At 35.6% G+C, this 10,613-nt stretch overlaps 1 long non-coding RNA gene across 1 annotated transcript; it reads right to left on the minus strand.

Moving 5' to 3' along the window:
- Window positions 1-968: 968 nt before the first annotated feature.
- On the minus strand, window positions 969-9,166 carry LOC311605505. Its single transcript, XR_014781989.1, has 3 exons — window positions 8,859-9,166; window positions 6,180-6,370; window positions 969-1,105 (listed from the first exon to the last, which is right to left on the minus strand). It is a non-coding gene; the product is annotated as an uncharacterized lncRNA (long non-coding RNA).
- Window positions 9,167-10,613: the final 1,447 nt, after the last annotated feature.

A 10,613-nucleotide genomic window follows, 5' to 3' on the forward strand; every position in this document is an offset into this window, starting at 1 on the left:
CATTTATTTTTTGTGTTTGCATGAACATATGTACGTGGAATGGCCTATATGTGAATGTCAAAGGAAAACTAGAAGGGGTAAGTTCTCTCCTTTCATAATTTGGCTCCAGGAATTGAACTTTAGTTGTCAAGCTTGGTGACTAAACTGTGCCACCCACTCCAGTGGCAGATATAAGTATACCCATTGAACAGACAAATAAGAGTGAGAACTCCATGAACTCCCAGGTCTGCCCACCTGCATCATAACCCATTATCATGCCCCTTCTTCCCAGAAGCCAAATTAATTAGCAGAAGCTGAAGTGGGAGCTTAGATGTTCAAGATTCCTGTAAAACAATTCCTCTTATCTTCCAGAAAATTGTGGCTTTTTAAGAAGGAGAATGTGCCAGTGGGTTCCCAGTGAAATGTGCAGAAATGATTCCTTAGCTAAAGGGCAGAGACTGACTGGACATAAAACTAAGTATTTTAGGAAGAAAAAAATGTTTACATTATTTATAAGATGAGGCCTCCATGTGCAATCTATTGACAATGGGTGATTATAGATTCCATGCAAATAGTTTCAGTGACTGAATTAAATTAATCGTTTCCATAATGGCCACTTGATAATGGGAATAATAATAATAATAATAATAATAATAATAATAATAATAATAACTATTCACTGGAGAGTAAACCTTATGATCTGAAATGGAATCAGTCCTGTTGAATTTATTATCTGCCTGTTTACCTGAAACTAGACTGAGTAACAAAGGGTATTGTTGTCACTCACACTCTTGACTTCTGAATCAACCATGGTTTAGGCTGTAGAGTTAGATCTTCAAAACAGAATGAGAATAGGCCCTAGGGAATGTGAAGATGCTGTCACTTTCCACTAACATAAAGGATGGAGTGGTAGGCGACATTGCTCTTAAGAGTCAGATGATACAGCTACTCCAAAGGGCTGCAGTCTTTGGAGCTGACCTCACATTATTCTCAGTAATGATATTTATTGAAATAAATTCACAATCCACAATCCCAAGTCCATGAAATGTCTGCAATCTGTGCTTCGGTTGATCTTTCTTTCATTTCTTGTGACTTGTCTTCTCACTTTGAATCATGATGTACAGTACTGCAGAGGAAAAACAGATTACATGTGAGACTGAGCTTGTGACTATTCCAAATAGAACACAGTAAAACTGTGAACTGACTTGCAAGATTATTTTCTGATAAAGCAAACAAGTACATGGGGAACTAAATAGTTTATAACTTATTTTGTTTTAGCTTTAAAATATAAGTTTAATTATAGTAGAATTACATCACTTTCCTCCTCTATTTCCCCCTCTAGACCAACACACACTCACACACACACACACACACACACACACACACACACATACATGGAGGATGTATATATACTTTTACTTTTCTTATTATCATTAGTTATTATTACACACACCACAGAGAATATATATATATTCCACAGAGAATATATATATATATATATATGGGTATATCTATATCTATCTATCTATATCTATCTATCTATCTATATCTATCTATCTATCTATCTATCTATCTATCTATCTATCCTGCTTAGTTCACTTTTGTTTGTGGTTTGTGTGTATATATTTTCAGAGTTGGATCACAAGAAATATTCCCTCCCACACTAATAAGTTCATTGATAATGTTATTGTTCTTTTCTTATTTACGTATCTATTTCTAAAGAGAGATTATTTCGTTGCAAACTGGCAGGTATTCTGGCTATTATAATGTTTCCATTCTTTATTTCTTTATGTTCCCTGAGCAATAGACACACATGCAATGATGCATTCATGCCCTCTGGAGCTGCTTTCATCGAAAAAGTTTCCATTTTACAATAAGTTAAAAAGCCCTCAACACATTTCTGATGATTGATATAGAGAAATTTCTAAGCTTTCAAACAAAGATAGAATTAATTACTTAGTAAGCGATGAGACAAGACAACCAAAGAATCATAACCAACAACCTACTCTCAGGTGCTTATATCCCTCAATAAAACACAACCAATATGAATAACTAAGAAGTGGGCCTTGTCTAGAAATTAGTACCTTTTGCACACGTGGCTCTAGTCACCAGTGTTTCACCACAGCAATAGTAACACTGACTAAGACAAGAGATATGAAGAATATATACTCTTAGAAAAGTTACTTAAGTCTAATAAATCAACCCAAATTCAACGAAATATCTGGAATTTATAAACATTACTCAATAATAACTCTCAGTATTAAAAACATAAATAAAAATATAGGTAAAAGTTGGATTAAAAAACAGGCTAATTTTTGAGACAGGGTTTCTCTGTGTAGACTTGGCTGTCCTGGAATCACTTTGTAGACCAGGCTGGGCTTGAGTGCACAGAGATCTGCCTGCCTCTGCCTTACAGAGTGCTGGGATTGTAGGCATGTGCCACCACACATGGATGAAAACAGGATATTTTTTATTTGCTGTCTCTAACAAACATATCTCACAATCAACAACAGATAACACCTAAGATTAAAGGATGGAAAAATTATACATAATAAATGAACAAAGAAACAAGCAAGTATAGCTATTCTGTTTTCTGAGAATATTAACATCAAATAAAAAGTCAGAAAAGATATTCATTAAAGAAAAATTCACAGAGAAGATTCAACTATTCTAAATATTTATGAAGTAAAGTGTCAAGCAAATTGTCAAAGAAATCTTATCAGATCTAAAAATCACCAATTTCACTCAACATGGTGATAGCGAGTCATTTCAATTATCCATTCTCACTGACAGACACATCCTCAGACAAAAAGTAAATAGAGAAATGAGAAAGATAAATAACATTTATAAATAAACCGTACCCAGTATACCTATAGAACAGTCTATTACAACACAAAAGGATGTACTCTTTTAATTAGCTTTAGACAAACTTCTACAAAATTGATCATACATTAGGATGCAATAAAGTACCAACACATTTAGGAAAATTGAAATCACATAACACATGACTTAAAGCTAGATACCAACAATAATTGGAGTTACAGAAACTATACAAATTCATGGATGATAAACAGCAAACCATTGAATGATATAAGAAAGAATTCAAATAAGGATATTCAAAAGTCCCAGGAACAGTCATAGGGGAGGGGAATAAGGGGAAAATGGGAGGGAGGGAAGAATGGGAGGATACAAGGGATGGGATAACCGTTGAGATGTAACAAGAATAAATTAATAAAAAATTAAAAAAAGAAGAAGCAATGCCCCCCCAAAGTTCCTAAAATTGAATGAAAATAAACACATAGCATACAAAAGTTTATGTAACACAATGAAGGCAGTCCTGAGAGGAAAGTTTATAGCCATAGCTAGAGAGAGAGGCTGGAGTGATAGATCAAAGTTTAAAAGCACGTGTGGCTTTTGCAATGGATCTGAGTCTACTTCTTAGTGAGACTGTGGTGGTTTATAACCATCTTTAACTTCAGTTTCAGAGAATGTGGTGATACCCTCTTCTAACCTCTGGAGACATCAGACATACATGCAGTTTACTTACATAATATAGCTAAAATACCATGTACTCATTTTTCATAAAATAATAATAATTATTATTTTAGGAAAGAACTGAAGATATCTTATTAATAATTTAATCTTATACCTTAATATTTTGAAGAAAGAAGAATAAGCAGAACTCAACAAGTGTATTGAAGAAATAATAAAATTCATGTTGAAAAAATGTAATAGAAATAAAAAAACAATACGATGACTCAATAAAATGTACTGGTGATTTTTTAGACATTACCAAAATTAACACACATTTAGTCAAGTTAACAAAAAAGGAAAGAAGATCAGGATTAATAAAATCACAGATGCAAAGGCAAACATTACAATAGATACTGAAGTAAATCCTAAGGCATTTCAAAGGTTCTATGAAGGATATTAAAAAATGGGTGGGCTTTAACTGAAGAAGGAAAGGGAAGTCAATACTGATAGAGATGAAGAGAGAAGAAATAATAACACTAGGAATGTTTGAAAATCATTAGGGAATCATCTGATGCCTATCTAATATTACTATATCTATCTATCCATCTATCTATCTATCTGTCTATCTATCCATCTATCTGTCATCTATCTACCATCTATCTGTTTATCTATCTATGAATCTATCCATTTGTTTATCTATCTATAAATCTATCCATCTATCTATACTTATCTATCTATATTTACATCATCTATATTATATCTATCTCTATCTAGATATGTCATCCACTTCAGCCCCAGGATTTGGGGGAATCAAGCCTACTTTGACCTTAACGCAGCCTCCTTGAAGACTATATTTTATATTACTAGACTATGCTATGTAAGCTACCAAGGGAGAAAAGCAATCAATAGTCCTACCCAGCTAAGGTGTTTATGAACCACCACAATGGCCAGCATGGTAAGATACCTCCAAGCAGAATGATGGATACACTTATATCTTGGGTGCAAACAACAGAAGTCTAATTGGAATTAATGACTACACAATAGGGGAAAATTAACTCCTGTTGATGCAGATTTATCTGACTACGTGTGCTGATTAGGCCATGGAACCTAGAGGAGAGCCTACCACTTCCATTGTCCTAAATCATTGTAATTTTTAGCTGTAGTCTACATTCGTACACTTATACCAAAGGATAATGTTATCTCTCATGTCAGCAGATGGAGCCCATATAGAAACCCAAATCTGGTCAAACTTCAAAGAGCAAGTTTATATGGCCTGTTATCTTAGTTTGAGTTTCAGTTACTATGACACAACACCAATACCAAAACCAACACAGTCCACCTTTGACGGAATTCAGGGTGAGAACTTAAAGAAGAAAGTTTCTGACAGAAACTGAAGCAGAAATCATGGAAGATGATGCTTATTGGTTTGATCATAGATTCCTCAACCCATTTTCTTATACTATCCAGCAGAACCACTGGCCCAGGGGTTGCACCACCCATCATGGGATGGGCCCTTCCATATCAATCTTAATCAAGAAAATGTATTAAAGGCTTGCTTTCTCTCCTATCTTATAGATGTATTTTCTTAAGTGAAGTTCTCTTCTTTTAGATGTCTTTAGAATATTTCAAGTTGATAACAAAAAAGGACAGGTGGCTAGAACCAGTTGATATAGCTATATCACACCTAGTATAATTCAAGCTCAGGACACATCATGGACGAAGAGACAAAAACATTGTAAGAGCAAGAGGACTAGGACACCTGATGTGAGATCGTGTCTTTTGTATATGACAGGAAAATTGTGCCATGAAATATCAGCAATATGGCAGCATAACAAGACCTACGCATCAACAGTGAACCTGGCAACATGAACGGAGAAAATCTTACAAGGCTGTATCCACGTAAGAAGAACAATAGTCATTAATGTCTGCTGAGGGAGGCGCAATCAGTCTTTCCCAGCAGTGATGCCTGTAATTGGTTACCAAGTGGCCTGCCATGAAAATCTATACTCATGAATGATATTAAGCAGACCCAGTAGATTATATTTTATATTAATTCTTTAACTGTTAAATATAAACGTGTGTGTGTGTGTGTGTGTGTGTGTGTGTGTAACAATAATAACTAAAGAAAAAGAGACCACAAAAATGTAAGACAAAAAAGAGAACATGATCATAAGCAGCAGTGAGATGGGGTGGATGGGACTATGGAGATTCAGAAGGTAGTAGTTGACTATGATGTAAATACCAGTAAAAATGAATGAAATGTTCAGGGTAAATAAATACTGAAAAAAAATCTATACTCCATTAAACTGGAAAATCTAAAAGGAGTGGATGAATTTCTAGATATATATGATATATCAAAATTAAATCAATATGAATTAAATAATTTAAACTGATCCATGACAACCAGTGAAATAAAAGCAATTTTTAAAACCTTGGTAACTAAAATAAAGCTCTGAACCACAAGGAAACATTATATAATTCTATGTGACAAACAAAAAAGGTTTAATATCAATATTCCTCAAATTATTTTATAAAACAGAAAAGGAAAGAACACTTTGCAATTCTTTTATGAAGCCAGCATTACCTTAAAACTCAAACCAGACAAGTTCCTCCCTTAAAAAAAAGAAAAAAGGTATCATTGGACAATATCTATTGAGCATAGATACAAAAATTACCACGAAGTTACTTTCCAACTGAATTCAAGAATAAATCATAAGCTTACCCACCATGATAAAGCCAGCTTCAGCTCAAGGATGTATGGACACTTCAGCATATGTAAATCAATGCATATAATCAATCACAAAATCAGATCCACGGAGAGAAACAATACAACCTCTCCAGTATATATGGGAAAGTCTTTTGACAAAAGGCTTTAGGCACACTATATCATAGCTCCGTGATAAACGTTCCAGGGAAACTAGGAATAAAAAAGGACAAACAAGAACATAATAAGGACAAATTAGCCAAATTCACCCAAGTCTCAGTCTCAGGCCTGTGTCAGATCATGTGTTGTGGCCTCCCGTCTGCTGCTGCCCCTATCACACAGATTTTCCTCTCAAAACTTTTTAACTTACTTCCTCCAACTCATTGCCTTATCTCAGCCTCCAACTATAGCAGGCTTTCTCTGGGAACTTTCAGGGTATTCAACCAGGGAAAGCAGGTAGGCTAACTGCGTATCTTTACCTCTCGCACAGCACCTCTCCTCCAAATTCAACCCCTCGTTCTCATCCCCACATCTATAGCAGAACACCCCTGCCCCTATTTCCAGTAGATCTCTGAAAATCATCTTCCCCATTCAGCCTATTGTCCTAGCCCCAGACTCCAGCCATTTATTCCCTGGGAACCTGCCAGGCAAGCCTGCCAGATTAGCAGGTAGGCCATATAAGCAGACAAGCACACATCAGAGATTTCTGCTCTCCCTCCTTCCCTCCATCTCTGCCCCATCTCTGTAGCAGACTACCTGTTGTAGCCTCTGCCCACTCTTTGTCCTCATTTCCAGGGGACTGAGTAGATCAGGGTGGGATGCTCTGTTTAATAACTTCTGTAGATCTTCTTAGCTACCCCCGCAGAGCAATCCCATCTCTAACTGTCAGCACCCAATACCTAGAAACGTATTTCACTTAGAACCCCAGTGGCCTAAATATTTGGATCCCAGGAGAATTTCCTATCAGGCAACTTGCAGCCATCACACTCTAGTAAGAACCTGAATGGGTAACAAAAACTAAGAAACAAAACATCCACAAAACAAAGACAAGACCAGATATCAGCCTCCAAAATTCCAACCTTCCCAAAGCCAAATGCCTAGACACCTGTAAAAACACAGTAAATAATAGTAACAGCCAGGACAATATGTCTCCACAAGAGCCCAGTCGCCCTACCACAGTAGATGCCATGTATTACAGCACAGCTGAAGCACTCAACACAAACCATAAATTGGCCTTTATAACATGATATAGGTTTGTAAAGAGGAAATAATCTATGACAACACAAACAATGGAAAGAAATGAATAAAACAATTCAAGACATATAGGTGAAAATGGATCAATAAAGAAAACCTAAACTGAGGGAGATGTGGAAATGAAAAATTTAGGAACTTGAACAGGAACACCAGAGCCAAGCCTCACCTATGCAGATGGAAAAAAGAATCTGAGGCATTGAAGATACAATACAAGAAATAATGGATATTTTACTAAAAGAAATGTTAAATCTAAAAAACATTCTGGCACAAAATATTCAGGAAATTTGGGGTACTAGGAAAAGACCAAATTTAAGAATAAGAACAGAGGAAGGAGAAGAAACATAAATCAAATGCCCCAAAAATACATTCAACAAAATCATAGAAGAAACATTTTCTAACCTAAAGAAGTAGATGCCTATTATGGTACAAGAAGTTTGTGCAACATCAAACAGACTAGGCCAGAAAATAAATTTCCTTCAGCATATAAAGAATATTAAAAGCAGCTGGGCGTGGTGGTGCACACCTTTAATCCCAGCACTTGGGAGGCAGAGGCAGGCGAATCTCTGAGTTTGATGTCAGCCTCCTTTACAAAGTGAGTCCAGGACAGCCAAGGCTATTCCATAGAGAAATCCTGTCTTGAAAAACAAACAAACAAACAAACAAACAAACAAACAGACTATTAGAAGCTGCAAGGGGACACACACAAGAAAACCTATTAGAATAATACTTGGCTTGTCAATGGAGACTCTGAAATCCAGATAGCCCTGGACATATGTTATATGGTGCCTATGAGACCAGAGATTCTGGGCCAGACTACCATACCAAACCAAAATTTCAATAACAAAAGATGGGGGAATGAGACATTCCATGATAAACCAAATATAAGACATATCTATCCACACAACTAGCCTTACTGAAGGTGCTAGAAGGAAAACTACCTAATAAAGAAGTTAAACACACTCAAGGAAACAGAGCAAATAAACAATCTCAGATCAGCAAATTAAAAGAGAAAAGACACATACACACCACCACCACCACTTACATCAACATAACAGGAATCAATAATGTTCATTAAAATCTTTCAATCTCGATGGTCTTGATTATTCAATAAAAATACAGACTAACAAATGGATTAGAAAACATAATTCATTATTCTGCTGCATCCAAGAAACACACTTAAACATAAAACACAGACATCATCTCAGGGTAAAGGGGTGAAAAAATAATCCAAGCAAATGGAACTAAGAAGCAACCTGGTAAGTGAAGACTTCCATGGGACATGCCTTTTGGGCTAGTGCACAATTATAAGTAACTATATACCATTTGAGTCTTTCTGCTTCTGGGTTAACTCACTCATTATGATCCTTTCTAGTTCCATCCATTGTCCACAAATTTCATTAATTCCTTGTTTTTAATAGATGAGTAGTATTCCATAGTGTAAATGTACCATAGTTTCTTTATCCATTCTTCTGTTCTTTCAGATTCTGCCTACTATGAATAAAGCTGCTATGAACATAGTTGAGCAAATGTCCTTGTTGTATGGTGGAGCGTCTTTCAGGTATATGCTCAGGAGTCATATAGCTGGGCCTTGAGGTAGAATTATTCTCAGTTTTCTGACAAAGCACCAAATTAATTTCCAAAGTGCTGTGTAAGTCTGCACTCCCACCAGCAATGGAAGAATGTACCTGTTTCTCCACATGCCTGCCAACACATGCTGATGCTTTTGTTTTTCTTGGCCATTCTGATAGGTGTAAAATGGAATCTCAGAGTTGTTTTGATTTGCATTTCCTTGACGACTAAGAATGTTGAGAATTTCTACAAGTGTTTCTCAGCCATTCAATAATCCTCTGTTGAGAATTCTCTGTTTAGCTCTGTACCCAACATTTCTTGGATTAAAAATCTAAAACTAGGTGGTGCAGGGTGAAACCAATACTACTGTTCTACAGACAATCAACATTCCCCCCAAAACCCATAAGAATGAAATGACTTCTAGCGACATTCTACTGTATTGATAGGCCAATGCCTTGCTTAGCCATTATCAGAGAAGCTTTCTCCTGCTGCAGATGGGAACAAATAGAGACCCACAGCCAGAAATTATACAGAGTGAGGGACCCTGGATCATCACTAATCTGGATATCTCCTCCCCTCAGGGCTGAGGAAACCTTGTGGAACAGGAAGCAGAAAAATACTAAGAACCAGAGGATACAACTGAGTCCAAGAACACAAGTCCCACTAAATCAGCATGATTGAAGCACATATGAACTCACAGAGACTGAGCTATCATACACATGGCCTACATGGGTCTGCAGCAAATGGTTTCCATCTACTTCCCAGAAGAAGTGGACACATGCGCTATCTCCAACCCAGAAGCAATTTCCAATTGGTAACTACTTACAAATGAAAATTCAGTTTTCTCCTAAGTATTATTGGAGAAACAAAGTAGTTTAAGGGTAGAAGACCAACAGAATACAACTACAAAGATACTTTTAGAGGTATTTGTCTCATGTCAGGGCTTTCCCACTTCTTAAAATGTATCTTACTATTTTTATTTTAATATATAATTATATGTGATATATAATATATAAATATGTGATTTTATACACACACACACACACACACACACACACACACACACACACACACACACACACACACACACATCTTTTTACCCTACAGGTTCTTTGTATAAATATTTTGGCTGCCAGTTTAGTGTTTTGGGGGGATTAATGAATGTGCAAATGAGCATGTCTCTGTTTTTTTTTCTTTTGTTTGTTTGTTTTGTCCTATTCTGATATGTTTTATATTACTATATATTATTTTATTTTAACATTTTTTATTATTATTCCTTAGAAGCCTGTTTTCTAATGAGATACAGAAAGGGGATGCAGATGGAAGGAGAGATGGGAAGAAACTGGAAGAAGGAAAGGAAAATCAGAATATATTATGGTAAAAATCTATTTTCTTTTTCTTTCTTTCTTTCTTTCTTTCTTTCTTTCTTTTCTTTCTTAGTTTTCCAACCTTTTTCTTGCTTGATTTAACCTTTATTTATTTTTATACATAATTTTATTATAATTTATTTACATTCGATCTCAAATGGAATCCCCTAGCTCTTTTTTTTTTTTTTTTTTTTTTTTGGAAACAACTTTATTTTATTTTATTTTTTTTAAGGTGTATACTTTTCTTTTTTTAAAAAATTAATTTA

The sequence above is a fragment of the Acomys minous genome (genome assembly GCF_964271855.1).
Source record: "Acomys minous genome assembly, chromosome: 1".
NCBI lineage: Eukaryota > Metazoa > Chordata > Mammalia > Rodentia > Muridae > Acomys > Acomys minous.